Source organism: Pinus tabuliformis, chromosome 8 (genome assembly GCF_031772625.1).
Source record: "Pinus tabuliformis cultivar Carrire ecotype Pingquan chromosome 8, CPIR1, whole genome shotgun sequence".
In the NCBI taxonomy this organism is placed as follows: domain Eukaryota; kingdom Viridiplantae; phylum Streptophyta; class Pinopsida; order Pinales; family Pinaceae; genus Pinus; species Pinus tabuliformis.
Window position 1 is genome coordinate 375,471,789 of NC_142294.1, and position 25,814 is coordinate 375,497,602.

Sequence of the window (25,814 nt, forward strand, 5' to 3'; positions counted from 1 at the left end):
TGAGCTTGTGTGCGTTACAGCGCCCTGTGTACAAGCGTGGGGTGCGTTAATGATCGTTGAGCTTTGGTGTGAAAAATATATTATTATTAATATTATAATTTTCTCTTTCCTAAATTAATTGACCTCTAGACTAGGAATACTGGGATGTATTACGAAGTTTCATATCGAAAATATCATCATAAGCCCATCACTTGCAATATTAAGTGCGTTATAGCTGTTGGGAGCATTGGAAAACGTCGGCAAGGTGGTATTCGTTAAATTAATGAATCTTCACGACACTTATTCCGTTCGCATCGAGGGTGCACTCGATTTACAATTCCAAGTGATAATATAGAAATATAAAACCGAACCACAATTTAATGTGTAATCGGTTCTAATCAGCCTCTCACAGCGGCAGTCATGAACCAGTCGCTTCACTTTAGAAATCAGGTTAAAAAGGTCGGGCTAAGCTGAATTTTCAGCCAACGATAACACCTTATCGTGAACTTAGGTTGCATGACCCTGATTGCTTATGAACGGACCCGGACCTGGACGCGACGCGATAGAGGGGATGAACGGACCCAGACCTGGACGCGACGCGATAGAGGGGTTGATAATATTATGGACCCACGTGCAACTTGCGGTTTTCAGCCAGGCGTGAATCCACGTGGTCAGTGAAAGAACATGAAACATGGCATGCCCATAGAAAACGAAACCTGTAAACATGAGTAAGTAAAATGAAACATGTCACATGAAAATAAAACGTGTCTTCACGTCTCTGAAGAAGACCAGCACGTGGTAAGAGAAAATTAAAATCGGAAAAACACCAGCTCATGAAAATCGCTTAAGCTTGTCAGAGTCCGAGTTTTTGTACTCTTTATGCCACCATAGTGAAACCTGAACGCTGTTTCTGCCTCCAGGTCGCTGGTTGAACTTGCACAGCTTTCGTGCTGGTTGAACTTGCACAGCTTTCGTTTCTATCAGAATGTAAAGATTTGCATCTCTGTTTGTCATATAGTACTGCCTTTCTCCAGGTTTGGTTGATGAATTTTTCTTTCCTTGACTGCTTCAGCGTTTGTGTGCTCATGTGTTGTGGGATCCTTTTCTGTCTCCATGTTATCTTATTTGATCTACAGTCGCACAAGAAATAAACATGCAATAAACATGCAGAGATTATTTTTCTGCTTTAATACTAAATTATCTGCTGATATGTATAGATAGACTAAATTCTCTCGGTAATATTCTGACATGATATTGATCTTGTACTTGCTGCTAGTACCATTACAGGATTTTAATTTATGTTGGTCTGTACAGCAAAAAAAATCTACATGAAGAAATATCAAAGTCGTTAGCAATGTAGGCTGAGAAAACACTGCCGATAAGGTTTGTGCGATCTCTTAGTTTTGTGAGATAGTCGGTCGAAAGGCTGAAACTGATTAATTAACCTGGACGATGGAGATGACGATGTACCAGGGAGGTGCGCGCTTTATTTAGAAATTAAAACCTGTCTGAGTTATAAAAAATTAATGCAAATTCATTTTAATTATATTTGTCAAACTATAAGATAGCTATAGAATTTTAAATGCCCTAGATGCCCTGATTTCTGTCAAACTATAAGATAGCTATAGAATTTTAAATGCCCTAGATGCCCTGATTTCTGTCAAACTATAAGATAGCTATAGAATTTTAAATGCTCTAGCCTTTTTAAGATGCTCCCAGTTTTCTGAACCCTAGATGCCCTGAGTTTTCTGGAGTACAACACTGTACTATCATATGAATAATAACAAACATACATATCAATGTTGTAAACATTATCTTCAAAATAAATTAAAGTAGAATAGGTAATTTTTTATAAAATCCAACCGTGAAATAACGATAAAGAAAAACTATCTTATCTTACAAATGGAAGAACACTCTTCTGATTCATGTTGTCCAACGGTCCCTTGCCCATAGATTATGTCGATGGCGTGGTTGCTACCGCTGGTGCTGCAATGCGTGGCCATATTTTGCAACTTTATGCATAAGCTTAGAAAAATTTAACTCGGCAGTAGGTAGGATTACCAGCAGCAATTTTGCAACTTTATGCATAACCTTAGAAAAATTTAACTAGGCAGTAGGTAGGATTACCAGCAGCAATATCGCATTCATGGCTATTTGACCATTTTTCAAGAAAACCAATTTTGAATGCTACTTCATTTCGCCGAAAAATATTCACGGTTTATAGAAAAAAGTTCAAAAAATTACTGTAAACACGGATTTACATACAAAAAATTATATAATGTGAAACTGCTATTCCAAATGTTTTATATTTTATGAATGAAAATAGTTTTCCCTTTGAAATCCTCGCTTACAGATTTTTGGTGGCCTGAAACCGACAGCTGTTGCAGAGAGTTGCTGTTGCATAGCTGTTGCAGAGAGTCTCTGTCGCAGAGAACGATCGACTTTTCCCTCAGCTCGGATATTAACCACAGAGACCCAGATCAAGCGAACAAGAACTGTCAAGCATGCGGGGATGAAGAATACAAGCAATAGCAATTTTTTAAAAGCAGAGAGTTCGTTAATAGTCGCAGCTCACCTGAAGAAAATTCATGGTTGAAGTAGAAAATATTCTTGCTGGGCTCAAATTTTTGCTTGTATTCGTCATCGAAGCTGCCAGATTTTTTAGTGAAGGAAATCCCTGGGAGTTAGATGCCGAGATCGGGCGCATCTTTATTTTTGAAAACAGATGCTGCTGCTGCCACAGAACGGAGAGCAACGGCCTGGTCAAGAAAATAGTGATTAGGCTCAGCTTTGATATTGGGGACTCTGCTGAGCGGGTAGGCAGACACCTCCCGCCATGCACAGACACCTGCACGACAGCCGTTATAGCATATGGCGGACACCTGCACAACAGCAACCAACCTTAGCATATGCCTGTTCGGATATAACACTAGTTAACATTAAGAATTAACCAATTAATGTTAGCATTAACAGCAAACCGCTCACGGTCAGGCATATTGAACTGGGCCTAAATAGCAATTTAGGCTATGGTCGGGCCTCTTCCGCCTCGGGAAGAGGCCAAATAAGATGGCGAAGGCAAAGTCAACTTAAGTCAACTCCAAACTTTACAATATAACTGCAAATAACATACAAAAAGTTTGCAAATTAATGCTAACTCGGCTCTGAACGGTTACTATAGTCCCTGCCTGATGCCAGATGGCAGGGACTAATAACAAAATTCCAAATAATAAAGTTAGAAAAACGAAAACTTAACCAGAAATTATTCTACACACTATCCCCATTAATTATATCATGTAGTTGATATAAAATACTCTTAAGGTTTTGTTACTCTAACAACATGCACACTTATTTTTTACAAAGTTTTCTATTTTTTGAAATATCAATACTCGGGTAAGTTTTCTTAACTCACGACAACCAAGTAATTATAACGTGATTTTTAAGGTAACATGTGTCGATTGATGATTACAAATCCGTGGCACATGCACAACTACGCAATGCTTTATATATATAAAACTAAGTCGTGTAAGTAGGTGAGTGATTATTTTTTTGCTCGAAGACTATTATCTAATTTAATTATGCACTTGAGTATCATGTGGATTTTTTCTATTATGTACTTTGAATAATTTGACTACTACTTACACATTGCAATGATACATTCATATATAGAATTTTTATCTTTATCATCTTGTTACTTTGTAAAAAAAAATTCCTTATATATTATATTATATAATTTTTATTAAAATGTCACTTTATGTAAATTATTATCCAAAAATCAAATTCCAAGTGATCCAGGTGGATATTGGTGGCACCCTACCAAGTCTACCTGGACCTCCACCATTGTTTCTCTCAGCATTTTCAGTTTCCTTAATTGTAGCACAACTTATTATTTCTAGCAGTTTTTCAGGTCCTGAACTCCTGAAGTTGTTTTGAGGCCCTAAACGACGTTTTTTGGGAAATCTGGGGGCAACGTGGGGCAATGGACCAATGTTTCCCTACCCAAAGTGGTAGTGCTCGGAGAGATCTTTCTAACGAGCTATTGTACGTTTCAAACAAAGATCGTATGCCAAAGTTATGACCCCGGAAAGTTGATGTACCAATTTACCCAAACGGGGCCCACAGTTTGGCGTTTCATATTCTAGGATTAGGTTTTGAATGTTAAAGGTTTTCCATTGTTTCTAAACAATAAATAGGCGCTCGAGCCTCATTGTAACACAGTTCAGAGACATGTATCCACCACATCTCTTCTGAGAGATAAGTTACCATCGCCCTAGCTGGTTTCTTTCCATTATTGTTTGTAAGCATATTTTAGTATTTTACATTAATGAAATGAAGTATTATTTATGCTTCATATCTGTGTTTATGGTTACCTCTATAATTTGTTGCGTTCCTGTTTAAGTCTGGATCAGTGGTATCAGAGCGGTCTGCTTTTTCTCTGTTTTTATTTGCATGTCACCAACAAGGTCAGGATATAAGGAGTTAGGGATTGAACTGGTCGAACCTTTGTGTGACCAGCCTTGCAAATCTCGACAGCCTCCCATGGCGGATGAGAAGAAAGATGAGGGGGCAGGAGATACTATCAAAATCTTGCTCGAAGAAGCCCTCAAGCGATAACGGAATGCGATGATGGACAGCTTTGCCCAGATCCTTCAGCGGCTACCCAGAAGCGACGCATCAGCTTCCAGCAGCTACTCTGGAAACGCCATGCCCTTTAAGGTACAAGTCGATTTTGAAATCCCCATATTCTAGGGTCAGATAGATGCAGATGTTGTAGATGAATGGTTAAATCTGCTAGAGGGTTATTTTTCTGTTCATCAATTTTCGAGTCGGGAAAAGATTTTTTTCGCTCTTCTCAAAGCAGCCCCCCATGTCAAGGACTAGCGGGAAACCTACTGTGAGAAAAAAGATGAAAATACCAGCTCATTATTTTTAGCTGCACCCACCTGGAATTCATTTCGAGATGCCATCAAGGAGAAGTACTACCCTATTGGAAGCTATGAGGATGAATACATAAAGCGAACCACGCTACGGTAGGGAAGGGACCAAGACGTGTCAGAGTTCACCAATCTTTTCCATACCCTTCGCACAAAGTTGGGTATCAAGGATATGGAGCAGCATTTGATACTCAAATACCGCGGCTGCCTGCACAAGTACATCCGGGTATCAATGATATGGAGCAGCATTTGATACTCAAATACCACGGCTACCTGCACAAGTACATCCAGGAAGAAATAGAAGTCCTGAACATCTCCTCGCTCGGCACAGCATACCGATATGCTGTCAAGGTCGAGCAGAAGTTTAAACAAAAGAAGCGAGACTTTGGATCTATGAATCTGAAGTAAGGGAAAGGTGCCCCTAACCCACAGAACAAAGGAAAAAGCCAAGGCGGGACAACCCAAGTCAACCTGCCAAAGCTGCAATCAAAGAACAGTGCCACAAAGCCGAAAAAAGACATGGAAAAATGGTGTGAGTTCCATAAGAGCTCCACTCACAACACAAGTGAGTGTCGGGCCAAGCAGTCACTAGTGGTTGAGCTAAAGGTTTCAGAATCGGATGCATGTTCTGACTCTGAGCCACTATTGCTATCACCAAGATCCAGAAAAATGAACCTGAAGATCCAGAGGAGGAGGGGCATCTCTTCCACTCCCAGATGTTGGTAAAATGCTCCCCGCTATAGTTCATTGTTGATAGCGGGAGCCAAAAGGACCTCATTTCAGTAGAGGTCGTGAAGCAGTTGGGCTTACCGTCCACAACTCATCCACAACCGTACACCATTGGGTGGCTTCATCAAGGATGGGATCTTTGCGTAAGCCAGCAATGTCGCCTTCCATACAACATCAAGCCCTTCACGGATGAGGTATTGTGTGACATTGCTCCCCTTGAAGTTTGTGATGTATTATTAGGACAACCATACTTGTGGAAGCGACATGCTGTGTATAAATCAAGGCCCCGTGTTGTTATCATTACATTGGGAAATAAGTTGTACAGGATACCAGAGGTAGCACTGCCTACCGCCATCTGCTTGATTACTGCAAAACAATGTAGTAAGCTCATTTCCAAAACCGGGAAGTTTGTTTTCCTGATGATACGCCCTCAAGGAAAGAAGAAGACGGTGGCCACGACCTCTAGATAGGGCCCCTCTGCACAACAACTACAGATGGACAAGGCCGTGGAGGAGTATAAGGACATCTTCACCTCCCCTGCAGGGGTTCCTCTACACTGTCAGGTCAAGCACTCCATCGATCTAACCCCAGGTGCACCGCTACCCAATGGACTAATTTATCGGCGCTCTGTTCTGGAGAATGATGAAATCAAGAGGCAGATTCAGGAGTTACTACAAAAAGGTCACATTCGTCTGAGTTCATCACCTTGTGGGAGCCCAATCATGTTGGTACAGAAGAAGGATGGGACTTGGAGACTCTGTATTGACTATCGGGCGTTGAACAAGATCATTGTCTGTAATAGGTACACGATCCCGCGGATTGATGACCTCCTGGACCAACTAAAGGGGGAAAAATATTTCAGCAAGATCAATCTGAAGTCAGGATATCAGGAGGTACCAATCGAACCCTCTGATGTGTGGAAGACTGTCTTCAAAGCCAAAGAGGGCCTTTTCGAATGGTTGTTGATGCCTTTCGGATTAACAAATGCTCCTGAAACCTTCATGAGGCTAATGGATGACATCTTATGGCCATTCACCAACTCATTTGTAGTGGTATACTTGGATGACATTCTGATCTTCAGCCAGAGTTGGGAAGAGCACCTCCACCACGCCCGGCAGGTACTCCAAACACTGCGGCAACACAAGCTATGTGTCAATTTGGAGAAATGTACTTTTGGCATAACCCAGGTTTAGTATCTGGGATAGATTATTGATGAACAGGGGATGCATGTGGATCCAACCAAGATCTCCAACAACTCTGACAGAGCTCCGCAGCTTTCTAGGTCTTGCCAACTTTTACTGCAGGTTTGTGTTGGGGTTTTCTCATATCACTTGGCCCTTGAGTCAAGTCACCAAGGGAGGAGCGAAAGCAAAGTTATTTTGGTCTAAATCTCAACAAAAGGCATTCATAAAGTTGAAAGGTTTCCTCTGCACGACACCAGTGCTCGCGTTACAAGATTTACAACAACCATTTGAGGTCGAGACAGATGCCTCTGACTATGCTATTGGGGCAGTCCTTACTCAACACGGGCATCCAGTGGCATATCATTGTGAAACACTTTCAGACACAGTCCGAAAGTATCCAACTTATGATAAAGAGATGTATTCCATTGTGCAGGCCTGTCGATAATGGAAGCATTACATTTAGGGGAAGGAAACGGTCGTCCACATAGACCATTAACCCCTGCAGTTCATACAGACCCAAGGGAAATTACAGAATGATCGCCATCAGAAGTGGTATACATACCTGCAACAGTTCCATTTGAATATCAAGTATACGAAGGACAACACCAATAATGTTGCAGATTACCTCAGTCAACCACCGATCATGGCATTAACCACCGTGCTCAACTCTTGTGAGCACGAGACTTCTGATTGGCCACATCTCTACAAAAGCGACCCATAATTTGGCCACACATACCAGACACTCTTGGAGGGTCGGCATGTTCTAGATTTTCACCTCCAGGATGTCCTGTTATGCCATCTGGGTCACTTTTGTGTTCCTTCAAGCGAGTGTGCCAAGATGATTTGGGAAGCACACTACAGTCGAGCTGCTGGGCATTTCGGGGTCGAGAAAATGGTGGCAGTACTGCAAAAGTATTTCTATCAGCCGAATCTTCAACAGAATGTTGGGAAGTACATCAGATCATGTACTGCATGTGCCATTGCCAAACTGAACATAAAGAAGGAAGGCCTATATACCACGTTGCCTACCCCTAGTCGACCTTGGGAATCTATCTCCATGGATTACATGTCAGGCCTTCCTTCCACTAAGCATGGAAATGACTGTGTTTTTGTGGTCGTCGACAGGTTCTCGAAGTTGGCCATTATGGTGGCCTCCAAGAAGAACATCACAGCAGAAGCCACTGCTAAACTCTTCTTTGAATGAGTGTGGATGCACTTTACGATCCCATAGTCTATCATCTCAGATCAGGACAGTTGATTCCTCAGTACATTTTGGTCCAGTCTCTAGTCAATGCTAGACACCAAACTCACTAAGTCCATAGCCTTCCATCCTCAAATTGATGGCCAGACAAAGGTTGTCAATAGGATGATTGTACACATTCTGCGCATGTACAACTCAAAGAATCCATGCACATGGGACGAGAGCCTCCCCTATGTTCAGCACAGCTACAACTGAGCTCTTCACAGCTCGACTGGCCACAACCCTTTTCAAGTGGGCTTGGGATTCCAGTCACTATGCCCCATTGATTTGACCATGCCACTTACAGCTACTCACACAGATTCAGCTCATGTCCAGTCCAAAATAGACAAGGCAACCAGCTTCATTGAGCACATCCAACATATTTTCTAGCAAGTCCTTGACATTTTGGAGAAATCAAATGCCAAGTTCAAGCAACAACATGATCAACATCGGGTGCCACACAAGTTTCAGGTGGGTGACAAAGTCTGGTTGCATTTACAAAAGGAATGCCTTACTGGAGCCTATCAGAAATTGACACCACTATGATATGGTCCTTACACCATTACTAAGGATATGGGAGACAATGCATTTCAACTCAACATTCCCCCATTCCTTGGCCTGCACCCAGTGTTCAATGTGGACTGCCTTCGGCCATACTTTCCACCATTGCTAGACACATCCGACATTGCAGAACAACTCACACCCACTGAATTAAATCCAGATTGCATGGAACAAGATACAACCAATCGAATCATGGATACCCAGATCAAGAACACTCGCCAACAGAATATCCAATTGTATCGAGTTGTCAAAGCAGGCCAACTACTTCACCATGACAAGTGGTTCACCAAGGACCAAGTTCAGCAAAAGTTTCCTCATCTCATGGAGGAACTCAACGCAATGGGGGCTATTGCTTCCTAAGGGGGGAGGAATGGTCCAGGTGGATATTGGTGGCCACCTGCCAAGTCCACCTAGACCCCCACCATTGTTTCTCTCATCATTTTCAGTTTTCTTAATTGTAGCACAACTTACTATTTTTAGCAGTTTTTCGAGTCTTGAACTTCCGGAGCCGTTTTGAGGCCCTAAACGATGTTCTTTGGGAAATCTGGGGGTAACATTGGCTCATTACTGATGTTGCCCTACCCAAAGTGGTAGTTCTCAGATAGATCTTTCTAATGAGCTATTGTATGCGTCAAATGGAGATCGTATGCCAAAGTTATGACCCCAGGAAGTTGATGTACCAGTTTACCCAAACGGGGCCCACAGTTTGGCGTTTCATATTCTAAGGTTAGGTTTTGGAATGTTAAGGGTTTTCCATTGTTTCTCAACAATAAATAGGCCCTCGAGCCTCATTGTAACACATTTCAGATGCATGTAGCCACCACATCTCTTCTCAAAGATAAACTACCATTGCCCTAGCTGGTTTATTTCCATTACTGTTTGTAAGCATATTTCAATATTTTACATTAATGAAATGAAGTATTATTTCCGTTGCATATCTTTGTTTATGGTTACCACTATAATTTGTTGCGTTCCTTTTTAAGTTCGAATCACCAAGTGATTTGCATCACAATCTTGTTGGTTCCATAGGCTCCACTCATTGTGTTTGAGTGGAAGCTTTCAAAGTTTTACACCAAGGCATTTTCAAATTTCAAATTATATATACTTCATAACTATATCTCTAACTTTATGTGATTAAATTTCGATGGGATTGATTTTTTTGCCAATTTATTTTAAAATCTTAATTCATACCTACTTTCATATGAGTGGGATAATGAGAGGTAATTAAATAACTTTTAAGTTTAGGTATGTTACTAAAATTTTATGCTTAAATTTAGCTATACCACTAAAAGTTTATCCTATAGCTTTAGTTATATGACTAAAATTTTATGAAATTGAATTTATAACAAAACTAAGTTTACATCATTGAGGAGGCAAGGTGGTTGTAATATCAACAAGGATAACTCTCAAATTCGAAAAGCTAATATGTATTGACATGGGCTCCCCTACATTTTATTAATCCTTCACAACTACCATATTTTTTGTTTGCAACTCTTTTCATATTCAACAACTTGCATATTTGTTTATTAGGCATATATTAGTTGCCTTCAACCAAGATTTAATTATGGATGGTTGTGTGCCTTCACAACATGCTTATTTTTCTTATTGAACATGTTTGAACAACTAAATATTTATTACTAATGTATGCAACGTTTTCGATCTAATTTAGCTATATTTAAACTAGTTGGCATAGACTGACTAACTACTGTGTCGCAATTGTTAAAAACATTTTAGTTTTTCTAAAATGATAATTGTCATATCAATTACAACTATAGCTAATGACAATATTCCCCATATTCACCCTATCAATTATTGTCATAAAACTGCATCATGCCATGTGAATCATTAAATACTCTTTCCACCCTATCAATTATTGTCATAAAATTGCATCATGCCATGTGAATTAGTAAAGACTCTTGATACCCTATCAATCATTGTCATAAAATTGCATCATACCTTATAAATTATTAAAGACTCTTTATACCCAATCAATTATTGTCATAAAATTGCATCATGCAATGTAAATTATTAAAAACTCTTTACAGTGTCTGAAAAAATAGTTCTTATAAATTGCATCATATCATATGAATTACGATAATACTATAAATTATTAAAAACTCTTTACAGTTTATAAAAAAACAATTCATATGAATTATAATTGTACTTTTCAATTAATTGTTTTGGTAATTTGATTCTATTTTCATATTTTTATATTAATTTCGATGAAAATCCATATAAATGTTTAATTTTATCATTGCAAATAAATAACAAAAAATTATAATTTTACCTAATAATATTACCTAATTTCACTAAAAACACCAAAGATTCTTTTTCTATCCAGTCACTTACATCGCACTGCCTACGTACAAATTATTAAAGGTGTGCTTTATAGTTTGTAATGTGACACTCCAGTACGATGGAAGCAAAATTTTCTTATGCCATCACATTTTTATAAATTACATCACAGTGCTTAGTACAACATATAAATTATTAAGGTGCTTTAGAGTTTGTATCGTGACACTCAATGTCAACAAAATATGGTTAGGCCGTCACATTTTTATCAATTACATCACGTTGCTTACATCATATAAATTATTAAAGGTGCCTTAGAGTTTGTATAGTGACAATATTGTTACGCCATCCCGTTTTTTTTGTGAATTATTGTGATGCGAGGACGCAATATATGGCGTCCAGATACAGAAAAGAACCTTCTCAATTCTATCATAGATGAGAGAATTATTAGTTTTAATTTTAAGACTCTTTACCTTAACCCGTAAATAATTTAAATTTAAATTTTAAGATCCACACGTTAAGATAATTTTGAGAAAGTGAGAAATGATGTCTATTTCTGGGTTGATGAAGAAGTCCACGTATCTCATAAATTTTAAATTCACTTTCATTTGCTCACATGAAATCCAGCAACTCAATAACTTACGCATTTTTTAACTAAAATTAACCAAAAATGTTTTGTTTAATTAAAATGCATGATTTAGATTTTTTTGGGCTAATTTTAATGACCCAAATTGTAGAATTTATATTTTATGATTCCTCACCTTTTTACTTTTTGTATAGTCAATTTGAGTTGTAAAAGTTATTTTGTCCAATGATATTCAAATTCTATCTACTTTTTACAAATGCACCAAACACATTATGATATCTTACAAAACGGCGAACTCATTTTTTTTATGATGCATTAAAAAATGTGAGTCAAAATTTTCTAATTGATGATATAAGTATTGAAAACATAATTTTTTTGGTTAAGTAAATTTGGTTTATTCATTTAAAAAAAGATAATAAATAATTACGAGGAGTTTAAGAGATTAATTGGAATATGAAATCAAGGGTTATTTGTGTATTTATGTGTAACATATGAATAATATTGGTATCTTATATTTATCTTTAAGTTCTAAAATTAATGTTGGAAACATAATTCACTTGGGTTATGTAAATTTGGCTTATTCACTTGAGAGGAAGATGAGAAGCCTCAAATGAACACGAATATTCATGAAAATCCCAAAAAACCTTGTGAAATATGAAAACACGGTAAAAACATTATTGTATTTATGTATATCTCTTGTAAATATATGCATCTCACATTTTAGCTTACCCCATATTACATTTAGGCGAATTTGACATTGTATGAGAGCACACATATAACTACCCTACTTAATAGTTTGAAGGACTAGTTTTGTGGCCTAGCATGTACACCCTCACTACTCAAAAGCTAGTCAAATTTGTATCTTTGTCGATCTGAGCTCTCCTCCCTAAGAATTCTAAGTAATATTCAATGTTCTTTTTCCTATCCTTTCTTTGAATTTTGAAACCCTAGCGCCTAATACTATGTGTCTACTATGTTTGTGATTGTTTATCTTACTTTGACACCAATCTATGAAACCATATAAATTTAGTGAAAATCTGCTACAATGTTTAGGTCTCTTGTGCCCCATAGATGACCAAAATGACAATGACCACTTTGAGCTTTCCCACTATGAAACGCTAAGAAATGCCTCTACCACCCTGAGCTCCACCATCCAGCTAATTCTCATAACATAGGCCCATTGGCACCTTCCATTCACCTATGGTCTCAAAGATCCATTACATGTCCCATAACCTCTTGAAACGTGAGTTCAAACTGCTCATTGTTAGAAATTAATTAATAGAGCAACAAAATATAGAAAACATTACAGAAACACAAATACAGAAACACATAAAAAAAGAGAGACAAAAATATACATGGTTCACCCAATTTGGGCTACGTCCACAGAGAAACAACCAGTCCTTCCTTTCATATTATCTAGCAAAATGAAGAGATACAACATACAACATATCTGCTATAATTTCCTCTCTACTCCTACACAATCTCCTCTCTCTTTCATGCTAAGAATAATAATATACAACTACAATACAATTCCCTCATATAAACCGAGGGTTGCCTTCTAGCAAAAAAAATCCCTAAATTAACATAACTTCTACCATCAGATCATTCGCCCAATGAACGGCCCAGATTGACTACGAAATTAAAATATTTAACAAGGAAAAATTTCATCTATTTTTAGCATTGGGGGCGCTGCCTTCGAACCCCCATTTGGGGGCGGAGGGGAGGGCAGGGGGCGGCTCATAAAATTTGTCATCTCCCCCCCTTGTATCCCTTGAGGGAGATTAAACAGGCAGCGTTGCCCCCCCATTAAGAACATGGATCCAATGAGGCTGGAACAAAAAACCTTTAAACAATCAAGAAGATAATTAGGCTCCACACCCAACAATCTCCCACTTGGAGACTGATTATACAAAATCCATCATTGCTTCACTTGTTGGACAATGACTCCACTTGGATATGGTTGTTTCTAATATTTGCCATCATACTTGAAGACCAATAGAGACTAAGTAGAATCTCAATTTCTCCCTAGTTACAACTTTTGTTAACATATCTACAGGATTCTGGCTAGTGTGTATCTTTTCGAGCTTCAACTGTCTATCTTCCAACAATGATCATATGAAATGGTATTTCAGTTGTATATGTTTAGCCTTGGAATGAAATGTTGATTTCTTTGCAAGATGAATGGCACTCTGGTTGTCACTGTATAACATGCCCATCTCTTGTTTCTTTCCCAATTCATCCATAAACCTTTGTAACCAAATCATTTATTTACTACCCTCTGTAGCAACAACATATTGTGCTTCCATTATTGAAAGTGCGACAATGCTTTCTAGTTTTGAAACCCAATTGACAGTTGTTCCACCCACAGTAAACACATACCTTATGGTGCTCGTCATGTTATCACTATCTCCTGCCATATATGAATCAACATATCCCTGTAGAGCAATGTTTGAACCACCAGTGAATAATTCTTGATTTGTGCTACAACTCAAAAACTGGAGAATCCACTTCACTGTCATCCAATGCTCTTTTCTTGGATTGTTCATATACCTTCTTACAACTCCCACTGCATGCACAATATCAAGCCTTCTTCAGACCATTGCATATATTAAGCTTCCAACTGTTGATGCATATAGAACTTTACACATATAATGCATATCTTCTTGAGTCTTGGGACACATCTCCTTACTTAGTTTGAAATGGATAGCCAAAGTTGTACTAATTGGTTCTGAATTCTACATATTAAATATTTCCATCAATTTTTATATGTACTCACTCTAAGACAATGTTAATTTGTGCTTTTTCATGTCTCTAGTTATTCTCATACCAAGGATTTGTTTTGTATCTCCCAAATCCTTCATTGCAAATGAATTTGCCAATTTTATTTAAGGACATTTATTTCCTCCATGTTAGACCCTACAACAAGCATGTCATAGACATACAATAACAATATAATATATATGCCATCATTTTTCTTTTTAAGATAAATATAATGGTCAGATTGAGATCTAGTATAACCTTGTTCAAACATAAACTTGTCAAATTTGAGATATCGTTTCCTTAGAGCCTGCTTTAATCCATACAAGATGTTCTTTAATTTTCATGCTAACTTCTTCTTCCCTTTGACCTCATACCCTTGTGGTTGTTGAATATATATTTCTTCCTCCAAATTCCCATGGAGAAATTTTGTTTTTACATCTAACTGCTCAAGATGAAAATCGTCTGCTGCCATTAGACTTAAAATTGTTCTAATTGAAGTCATTCTAACAACATGAGAAAAATTTTCATCAAGTTCTATACCTTTATTTTGTGAAAACCCCTTCACCACAATGATAACCTTACACCTATATTTACCTCCATATACTTCCTTCAACATGTAAACCCATTTATTCTGCAATGTTATTTTACCTGAAGGCAACTTGACTAAGTCCCAAGTCTGGTTATGCATCAAGGAGTCCATATCTTTTTTCCATGGATTTCTCCCACTTCTTCCTAGTTTCTACATGCATTGCTTCTTCATATATTTCTGATTCACCACAATCAGTCAACAATACATAATATAGTGGAGGAGAGTATCGTTCTGGGGTCTACTTATCCTGGTAGTTATTATAACACCACTTTCAAGTGTCTGAGGTTCTTTTTGTTGTTGTGGTTGTTTTGTTATGGCTATTGATCATTATTGTTTTCATACACCTTTAGTTTTCTTGTGGTCTCATCATGAATTGCGTATTATTTGTTTTATTTTTCCCATTTCTTTCCCTGCATTTGATCCTTATACAAGACCTTTTCATTGAATATGACGATTTTACGATTTTCATAATCATATAAGTGAAAACAAAAATCTTTTACACCATATCCAATAAAGGTACATTTCTTTGATTTTTCCTCAAGCTTTGTTCTATTTTCTTTATTGATGTGGAAAAAGGCTTCGCAACCAAAAGTCTTTAAAAATTAGTACTTTACCTTTTAACCCATCAATGCCTCCTTTGGAATACCACCATCCATGGAACTTAAAGGCCCTTTGTTTATTAGATAAACCATAATATATACAACAACTTCCCAAAATTTTAAGGGAAATCATGCACACAACCTCATGCACCTTGCACACTCCATGATTGTCTTGATCATCCTTTCTGACACACCATTTTCCTATGGTGTTCCCGGAACTGTATTTTCTCTACGAATTCCATGCTATGAACAATAGTTATCAAACTATTTGCAATAATATTCACCTCCATTTTATATTCTGAGACACTGCAACTTCTTTCATCTCTCATTCTCAACCAAATATTTCCATTTCTTGAAAGTATCAAATACATCAGATTTATTTTGAATAAAATAAATCTAGGTTTTCCTAGTTGCATCATTAATAAAAGTAACATAATAGAGAAAGCAACCGAGAGATGATACCTACGTAAGTCCCCATACATCTGTATGCATAAGCTCTAATGTTTCTCTCTTCTTTTCCTTCCCAACTCTGATAAATCTGACTCTCTTTTGTTTTTCGTTAAGACATTTTTTCACAAACATCCAAATCAACATGCTTCAGACCTAAAAACAAATTTCTTGAGTGGAATTTGCATCCCCTTCTCACTCATGTGGCCGATCCTACGATGTCAGAGTGTCGTATATTCTCCTGTCAAGGTTAAATAATTAACAAAATTAGAAATACTATTGCATAAATACAATGTACCAACCTTTTCTCCTTTTTCTCTTACCAGGTCTCCTTTAGTGACCTTCCAAGTTTTGTCTATAAACGTAGTTACACAACCTTCACCTCTGAAATACCTTGTTGAAATTAGATTTTTATCCAAATATGGAAAATACCTTACCTCCTTCAATATCGATTGGTTTCCATTCTATTTATTTATAAAATCCTTACCCATTCCAACAATTTTATAGGGTTTATCATCACCTAGAAAAACTTGTCCAAAATCTCCTTGAATAGTCATGAAAATGTTTCCTATTAGGTGTGGTATGGAAAAAAGTCCATGAATCTACCACCTCGGCATCAATAATATTCTCTAATGAAATAATCAAAGCATCTTACAACACATCACCTATCACATTCTCCTCATGATTGTTCTCTTGTTTTCCATCTCCTTCTTTTCCATTTTGATATTTACAATCTTTCTTCAGGTGTCCTTTCTTCCCACATTTCCAACACACTATCCCTTATCTAGATTTGGATCTGCCTTTTCTTGACTTACTGTGATTACCTGGGCTCCTTCCTCTTTCCAGTTTTCTTCTCCTAGTCTGTGCAACCAAAGTATTATCTCATGTCTCATTGGATATTTTCCATCGCATTTCCTTAGTAAGGATGGCACCAACAACATCATCAAACTTTAAAGTATTGGATCCACAGAGAGAGTTGCTAATAGCCATAACCAAGCCATTCCAACTTTCTTGCAATGATTATTGAAATAACAGAGCCTTAACTTCATCTTCAAAATTTACCCCTACAGAACTTAACTAACTGGTAACCATGTTAAATTCATTTAAATGATGAACAACATATCCACCTTTTGATATCATCATATTAAATAGATGCTTCATAAGGAATACCTTATTTGAGGCAAATTTTTTCATAGGGTTTGGTCAATGTTGTAATTAAGACTTATTTTTTCATTCCCTTTGAAATGTTAAATGCCATTGACTCTTCTAAACACAGTCGTGTTATTGCTAGTGCCTTTTTGTCAAGAATCTCGCATTCTGGCATCTGTCATACTTGTTGGCTTCTTTGATTTTCCACTCAATAGTAGGTACAAATATTTATGATACAGATAATCTTCCATTTACATATTCCAAAGCTGGTAGTTTTTCTCGTTATTTTTCTTCATCCTAAACCTACCATATTTTTCCATTGCGCCCACTCAAACTAGTAACCCTGCTCTCCTGCGATTTTATCATCCAAATAAACCTTTGACTTTGATACTAGTTTTTATAAATTAATTAATGGATCAATGAAATAACAAAAAGGAAGCATAAATACATAAATGGATAAAACAAGACAGACATAGATATACATGTTTCACCCAATTTGGGCTACATCCACGGAGAAACAACTAGTCCTTCCTATTACATTATCCAGCAAAATGAAGAGGTACAACCTACACCAAATTGATTGTAATTTCCTCTTCTATCTCACATAGTCGCCTCTCTCTTTCATGCTCAAAATAATATTACACAATCACAATACACTTCCATCATATAAATGGAGGGTTTCCTTCTAGGGAAAAAAACCATAAATTAACATAACTTCTATCGTGAGATCATCCACCTAATGAATGGCACAGATTGACTATGAAATTACAATATTTTACAAGGAAAATTTTCATCTATTTTTCACTTCACGGGTGCTTACCTCGAGCCCTCACTAGGGGGCGGGGGGGGGGGGGGGGGGGGGGGGGGGGGGGGGGGGGGGGGGGGGCGGTGGTGGGCGAGGGGGGTGGGGGTTGGGGCTGGCCCTCATAAAATTCCTCTTCGCCCCACTTATACCCCCCTTATGGCAATTAATTGGGTGACGTTTCTGCCCCATTAGGAACATGGATCCAATGCGGTTGAAACAAAAAACTCTAAATAATCAAGAAGATAATGAGGCTCCACACCCAACACTCACCACTCTTCAAAAACTCTAAACCCTGAACAAAATCCTCTACTCAGTGTCTTTTACCCCTAAGTGGATTTTTGTTGTAGTAATTGGAAACAATTAGAATTACTCACTTTCTAGTTAGAAGTGCACTGGAACTACCTCTAGTTTCTATGCGCTTGTCCTTTTGTATATTCCTATTCATGAAGAAATATTGAGCCTATTACAATAGAACAAAGTCAATGCAGGGAGTTTTTGTACCACGTACAGGAAAAAAATTGCAGTCTAGAGCTAGCTTAGTTACAACCCTTCCTTCGAGCTCCTTTAGAGAGGGATCACTTATATGGTCATTGTTCTATATTATTCTTATGTTCATAAGATTCACAAGCCAACACTCCTCATCGCGTCAAGAGGAACATTCTACAACCTAGTATGGAGGATATGTGTAAGTTTGTCTGTCCGTCGACAAATTTGAAATTTTCATTGATGTTTACGAAGATAAAATCTAAAAAATTTAAATTTAAATAATGATACAAAACATATAAACCAACCTATATACATAAAAATTTGGATTTATCATGCATCGAGAGGGATCCCTCGAGGTGCAAGCCTTTCCTCAATTTCTTCACACTTCAAAAAAAATTGTTTTCACCTCCATAGATTTGATCCCTCTAGATGCATGATATTTCCAGAGTTAGATGGATCTACGGGAGTTTTGCAACCAGGATAATCTCCATGAGAAATGTGAGTTAGTTTTTATTTACACTCTTTACCTTGGGGACAGTGTTTGGCATAAATCTTCAATTCTCAACATATATCAATTTCTATAAGTGAGAAAGTATTTTCCCTTTTTCTAGTGCCATTAACAATGGGATCTCAAATTCAATTTTTGTTATGGATCAGTTTCTTTTATAGTTATTTACTTTCTACACCATATATTTTGTCACTTTATTATTTTCATGTTCTCTCAAATAACCCTCTCTTTCGTAGGACCCAGTGGGATATGAACCTAGTTCATTGGATTCAAAGTCCAAAATGCTAACCACTACACTCATCATGAGTCAGGATATTTCTTGACATAGTAGCTCCAACTATTACTCTAAAAGAGGTTTTCCTCATGTGGTAGAATTAGAGGAAGTGGGAATTTGGTAAAGCCCTTAATTTATAGAAAACATACTCATCATTTAAACATATGTTCCATACATAAGAGTCTTTTAGAGAAAATATTCACGTTGGATGGATCACTTCTTGACAATGGTATTCAATAGGCAAGAAGGTATATTAATCATACCACATAGTTTATTCTCAAGTATTGACACATCTTACAATGAATAGATATTAATATTCTCACTTTGCATCTGACAAAGGGAAATGGATAGTCAACTACTAGTTTTGAAGTCATACCCAACGAACCTAAGCTGCAACCAAAACTAGATATTGCAACCAGGCCCTAGAGACTAAGTTAGAGTTATAGCGAGAGACATACTCATATTCCATGAGCATGATCTGGCTGGCATTAGGACTTAAACCATTTCCTATTTGAGACTATGGCTCCTTCTACCCATTTCATTAGTTTGTGGTTATATTTAAACCATCATTAAATAACACTTTCATTTCACATAAAACTTCAACTTCTACCAAGATTTAGAATTGTTCTAGGTATTTCTTCAAGTCAAGTTCTCTAGTTGGTGGTTATCCTTAAATCAACACCAATAGAAGGTTTCAACTTCTTCTACCCATTTGGTTTGTGTTATTCCTCAAACCACCATATTCAAATAGCACATCCAACCATTGGCTACTATACACTTTTGTATTTTATCACTCTTCTTGAACTCACATACAACCCTTAAGATTAGTGGGGGACGGGGGATGTTGGAAACATAATCCTATTGAGTTATGTAAAATTGGCTTGTTCACTTGAGAGAAATATGAAAATCCTTAAGTGAACACGAAGATTCATGAGAAATCCAAAAAACCTCTTGGAATGTGAATAGTATGCATCTCATGTTTTGTCTTAAATCATGTCACAGTTATGTGATTTTTACATAAATAAATTCTCCATATCGAATAGTAGTCTTCCATGTTGGATACAAAACTAATGTGTTCACTCTTACACTTCATCAATTCATCCTAAAATGCATGTGGGCTCTTTACAAAACTACCATTTGATATTTTGTTTTTACATTTCTAGAAAATGCACATTCCCATATTTGAAATGTACATTAAAACCATGGTAAGGATCCAATGCAAGTTCTAAAATGTTTTTTTTGAGTTCTTTTAGTTCTCTTCAAATACATTTTATCTCATGTAATGACTAGGCTTGTTTAAGTTTTATACATCTTAAAAGAAGTTGCAAGTGTTTCCATACGCAAGGAAAATACAATCCTTGGTATTTAAAATGCATGTATAGTGTTGAATAGGGATGTGACATTGTAAAATTTGAATGGAAAGTACTTCTAAGTATTCCATTCCTATCTTATGAATTCAAATGAAGCGAGTGCACTACAAACTAAATTGTGAGTTTGTAATAGAAGAATAACAAATTGGTTTTCTATTTATATAGTTTGCTCGATAGGTTTTATACCATTATAAAAATCTCATTCGTACAAAATATAAGGGAAAACTAAGTGGAGCATAATAATTCATACATATGTTATAGATTAGTGATAAATAATTAATACATCACATAGATAATATATTGTAATAATGGGAAGGTATAATTGTTGAGCTGCCCTTTTGTCCAGATTTTTATGATTCTTATCAAACAATTATATGCTTGTGACTAGTGTTTTTAATCATTATTATCTTATTAAGCTGATACTTAGAGGCATTTAGAGACAATATCTATTAAATTAATAAATTCTTCTTGAATAATGTTTTGTGCATAAATTTCATTAATAATATGTCTTCTTGGTGGCAGATGAATAAGTCTAGCACCAACAATGCAGAAAAGCTTCTTAAAATGCATTTGAGTACGGAATGAGATCATTGTATGTGAAAATATGAATTTTTCAATCCAATGGTGAAGGGCCTTGAAATTCCGACATGCAAGTTTTGTTCAGAGCACCCTCATTTAGATAACCCAGAAATGGTTTGGCAAAATTCGACGTTGTGAGGAAGCTATGGTCATGGGAATATTACAACACATGTTAAGTACAAAATCTGAATTTGACTATTTTGGCCACAGTTTTGATAAGCCTCTTATGCTCAAAAGAAGAAAACGTTGATTGGACTGAGAAAACTAGTTCATTAATGTTGTTGTTAGTGCAAGAAATGTCTATTGCTAGCTTCCCGATTTTTGGAAATATGAGAATGGTTATGTATGCAGTCCAATGCTTCAAAATGATTATACAAGTGCAGTACACATCCATGGCTTTGAGCTTGGAACATCAACAATATGGAATGGTTGTATACAACTACAATGATAAAGGAAAATGGTGCAAAGTCATAAACCAATGAATGGAGGAGGGTGCACATCCATGACCAATGACGTGATTCACTAAAATCTATGCTATTCCAAGTTTGGTCGGAGGAAAAAGAAAATAACCTAGTCCAATCACAAAAAAGGTTCTTGAGACTCACAACAGAATTAAGAAAAACCCTAGTTTTCAAAGTCAACTACTGCATAAATGATTGTTTTTCTCTTACAGAAGATGCTTCTCTGAAACAAGTGAAAATGCAAGACAGGTGATAAGGAAGGATTGCATATACTTGCTACTGAGATCTAACGCCCAAGCTGCTTTGGAGTGACCTTCAATGCAATTCCTTTCTTTGATATGCTTTGTAATAATTGTGGATATATTATAGTCAGTGATTCAATGTCTGTTTTCTTTCAAATATAAACTCCTGCTGGTGTAATATCTGATTACAGAGCTTGGGGGATTAACATGAATCCAAGCCTCTCACTAGCAGAGAAATAGTGGTTACAATTTCAGCTTGACTTTCAAGGGAAGATGAATTTTGGTTGTGACTCTTTATACAATAAGAAATTGAGTGTTACTGAAGAAGATTTGCACTCAAACAGCAATCGATATGTTGCACTTCAACAAGGACATTAGTCTCAATGTAATGGAATTTCTTCATTTTTGTGCTCTCAGACTTGCCAAGGAGAATGTTTTTTCTTCCTCAAAAAGTAGAGCAAAATTTTCCAAGCTTTCTTTCGACACTCGGCGGATGTTAGGAAAGTGCATTGCAATTTTTTTCTTGATACATTATGGTGCTATGGACATGCAGCATTTCAACAGCAAGTGTTGTTTGAGCTAGCTTCTCCAATTACTCACCCTCTCACTCAACGTTGTGATCGAATGCAGTAAGAAGCTAAACTACATACAACTGAAATGTGCCAATTTCCCAACATTGAAAGGGTCAACACCTCATCTAGCTGTGTGTTAATGCACCACTGCCAATAGTGCTATGAAGTCAAATTACTTCCAGATGCCGAGATTGCAACAACTCAAGCTCCAAATTGGAAGAAAATCTTCTTGTTCTGATTTTAATTAATTTATATTAACCAAAAATCCTAAATTTATATTCTATGCAACCATGATTGTTGTGCATGCATGAAAGGATGAGGATCACATAGAAGTAGGTTGAGGATAGGATCGCATAGGCAATCATTGTATTATTTGTAGGGTCTAGCTTTCAATTGTTCCATGTGAGGAATCTGAGCCCAGTGGAATGATCCTTGGAGGAGACCACTGGAGCCCAACATTTAATTATTTAGCATTCATGTAATTTGGTTTTAGATTTTGCAATTAATTTATATTTCCATGTTCTTTTGAATTTATGAAGATGGTATTTTGATTTAGTTTTTACAAGAAGATCGAGCTGGGTGGTTGGGCCCATCCACTAGCTTGTTGCAAAATTACTTAGGATTTATTCATTTCAGTGCATTTTATTTCCTGTTGGTGTGATTTATTTTACTGCATTTCATTTCATGCATGATTGATTCAAATGTTGATGCTGCAATTTTGTTTTTTAGGTCTCCTTTATGTTTTGATATTTAATTATGCAGGTTTGATTTATGAATTCGGTGATGCTGTTATTCTAGAATTTATTTCTGAGTATATTTAGTTAGCAATAATTTCTTTTATTTGTGTTCTTCATTTCCACTATTTGTTGTGTTTAATTCATTATCTAACGAAATAGATTTTTAATTGCAAGGATTTATAATGGAAATAATAAATATGATATGATTGTTGGAAACTTTGATTTAATTAATTAATATTATTTCGGCATTCATAAGAATTTTTAATCCTTGGATTTTAAATATTCATCATTATAATTTAATGCCAGAATTAACATGAGGAGAATTTCAGTTCAAGTTCCTGAATTGTCCAGCAAAACTCTTTGAAGATATCTCCGATCAACAAACTTAAATTTCTTAAATTGAACATTGCAATTCCTTTCTAGTAGTAAGAAACATTTAATGAATTTTCTTAAGTACAGATTTTAAAATAGTTTGAAATCTAATTTGTTCCATGCTTTCATATTTGCAGCGTCACTGTAGTCTTTTAAGAAGCTTTGCATTCTTTATTTGTTGCAGTGTGTTTACTTTGGAAAGTCTTTTCTTGAATGATTTCCTTTTAAATTTTTTTTTAGGATTTTGATCCCTAAGGTCATATTCTAGCATATATTGTTCTACATCTCTAAGTCTTATGACCCCATATTGGCAATTTAAATGTGGGTGTAAATCTAGCATTTATACCTTCCAACATTTTGGCGTCGTTGCCAGGGAGGCATTGTAGGATAAGGCCTCATGATTTGTTATGCTTTTTCATTGCAATTGAATTTTTAGATTAATGAGATTACCCTTGCTTGATGAAGCATATTGGACAATATTTCCAGAAAGCTCACAAGACAGGTTTTCTTTACTGCAAATAAGTGATTTTCTTTACTGAAAGTGTGGTTGTTTTCTTTACTGCAACTGAGATTTTTTTTTTTTTTTTTCTTTTACCATTCATAGGGCAACTAAAGGGTGGATATGATGGTAAGACATGAGTGAAGAGCCATGCATTCACTCCAAAGATTTGTTGCCTGAATAAACAAAGATTTCAAGTTTGGTGCTAGTAAGAAAATGTCAGGAAGTGTGATGTTATTCCAAGAATTATCTCAAATTCTAGCAAAAGCTGGGGTCTCTGCTTCACAGAAAGATCAAATTTTGGCATCAATCAGAGAAAGGTCTATTCCTCTGGAAGAGAAGATTCATGAAGATCTGGAAGAGCTTCCTAAGGAGACAGAGAAGTTATGGATCATGCATGCTGAGGAGAAGCCATTAGAATCAGAACATATATCTGATTCGGTCTGCACTTTAGAGCATAGACAAGGAAATGTGGAGGATTTGCACGATGCACTAGATGTTGCCCATGAATCAAGTAACCAAGAGTATATGGATCCCATAGAATCTTGGTTCCAAATGACTGTTAGTATCCACTTCTTATTTATCATTCGACAATTTGTAGCATCACATCAATTAGTGTAGCCGCTACCTCATGTTCTGGTATTTTCTCGCATATACCTTTTGAATTTGAACATCAATATAATTGTCCTTCTATTTCACAAATGGATGCATTGGAAGTACTTATATACTTAAATATGAGTCTTTTTCTTTTTAGGGTAGAGTAGGGTAGGAGAATAAATGAATAAAGTTGTTATAATAATGCTATTAGGGTTCTAATTTTCAAAGTATAGCCATTGAAACTTCTTTTGATCCATGTTAGCTATTTCCACACATCTGTGGCACATCTTGTTGAGTACGATTCACTCTAATACCTCATGATTTTTCAAAAGTAACCATGATTAATCACTCTAATGAGTTGTCATATGAGATATATATTTTTAGTTTTCCTTAGAATGTACTATTGGAGAGCCCCCTATGGTGGACCACTCTTGTAAAAGATCATAATAAGTTGTTCATGAGAACACTAGAATTATTAATGCAAAGAATCTTTCATTCATTATCTAGGATATTTTTAATAAGTCTTTAGGGTAGAGGAACTAGCCAATAATGATTAGTCATTAAAAACTTTTCATGCCATCCTGTACTCTTAAGGAGTAGATTTGTCTCCCCACTTATTTAGTAACCTTTAAAGGTTAATCATAATAAGAGTTTAAAAACAATTTAGGGAAGGATAGGAGGTCCGTGATGAGCTTACCTACCATGATCATAAGACCTAACATGCATGACATTACTAGTGCTAGTCATCACACCAAAGTAATGGCTTTCAACCAAAAATCTAGAAGACAAAAGGTCTCATCACGAGCCGTTCTGTTCATCCATGTTACTTTTTGTGAGTGGCACTGCCATCAGTTGGTTACCAGGAAATGATAGTGACCTTCATTCAAAAGTCAAATAATCTAACTCTAAATCTATATCTAGTAAGTGGGACATGGATATTTCACTGGGTTAAAAGACATCCCTGCCGAGGTTATGGACACCTGCGGGCAGCAGGGAGATGTTTGTGGTATTAAAGTTGATCATATACTATTATTTGTTTGGTTATACTTCTCTTTCCATGAAACTCGTCATTTTATTTCTTGGACAATGGTTTTAAGACAATTTGAATCTGATGCTTCGAGTTCTATTTTTCAAAAATCAAGAATCTTTAATGAAGTGGTACCCTTAGTGAAGGTAATTCTTTGCACTAGATTAAGAAGAAATTTCATTTTGAATCTGAATGACAATAAAATTTAAGTGTTGTTATGAAACCAGCTCAAGAAAAGA

General features: G+C 36.5%; 1 long non-coding RNA gene across 1 annotated transcript; it reads right to left on the bottom strand.

Annotated features, from left to right (window-relative positions):
- Positions 1-226: 226 nt before the first annotated feature.
- LOC149235672 (uncharacterized) lies at positions 227-2,733 on the bottom strand. The gene is made up of 3 exons (XR_016268312.1): positions 2,331-2,733; positions 854-1,084; positions 227-695 (listed from the first exon to the last, which is right to left on the bottom strand). It is a non-coding gene; the product is annotated as an uncharacterized LOC149235672 (long non-coding RNA).
- Positions 2,734-25,814: the final 23,081 nt, after the last annotated feature.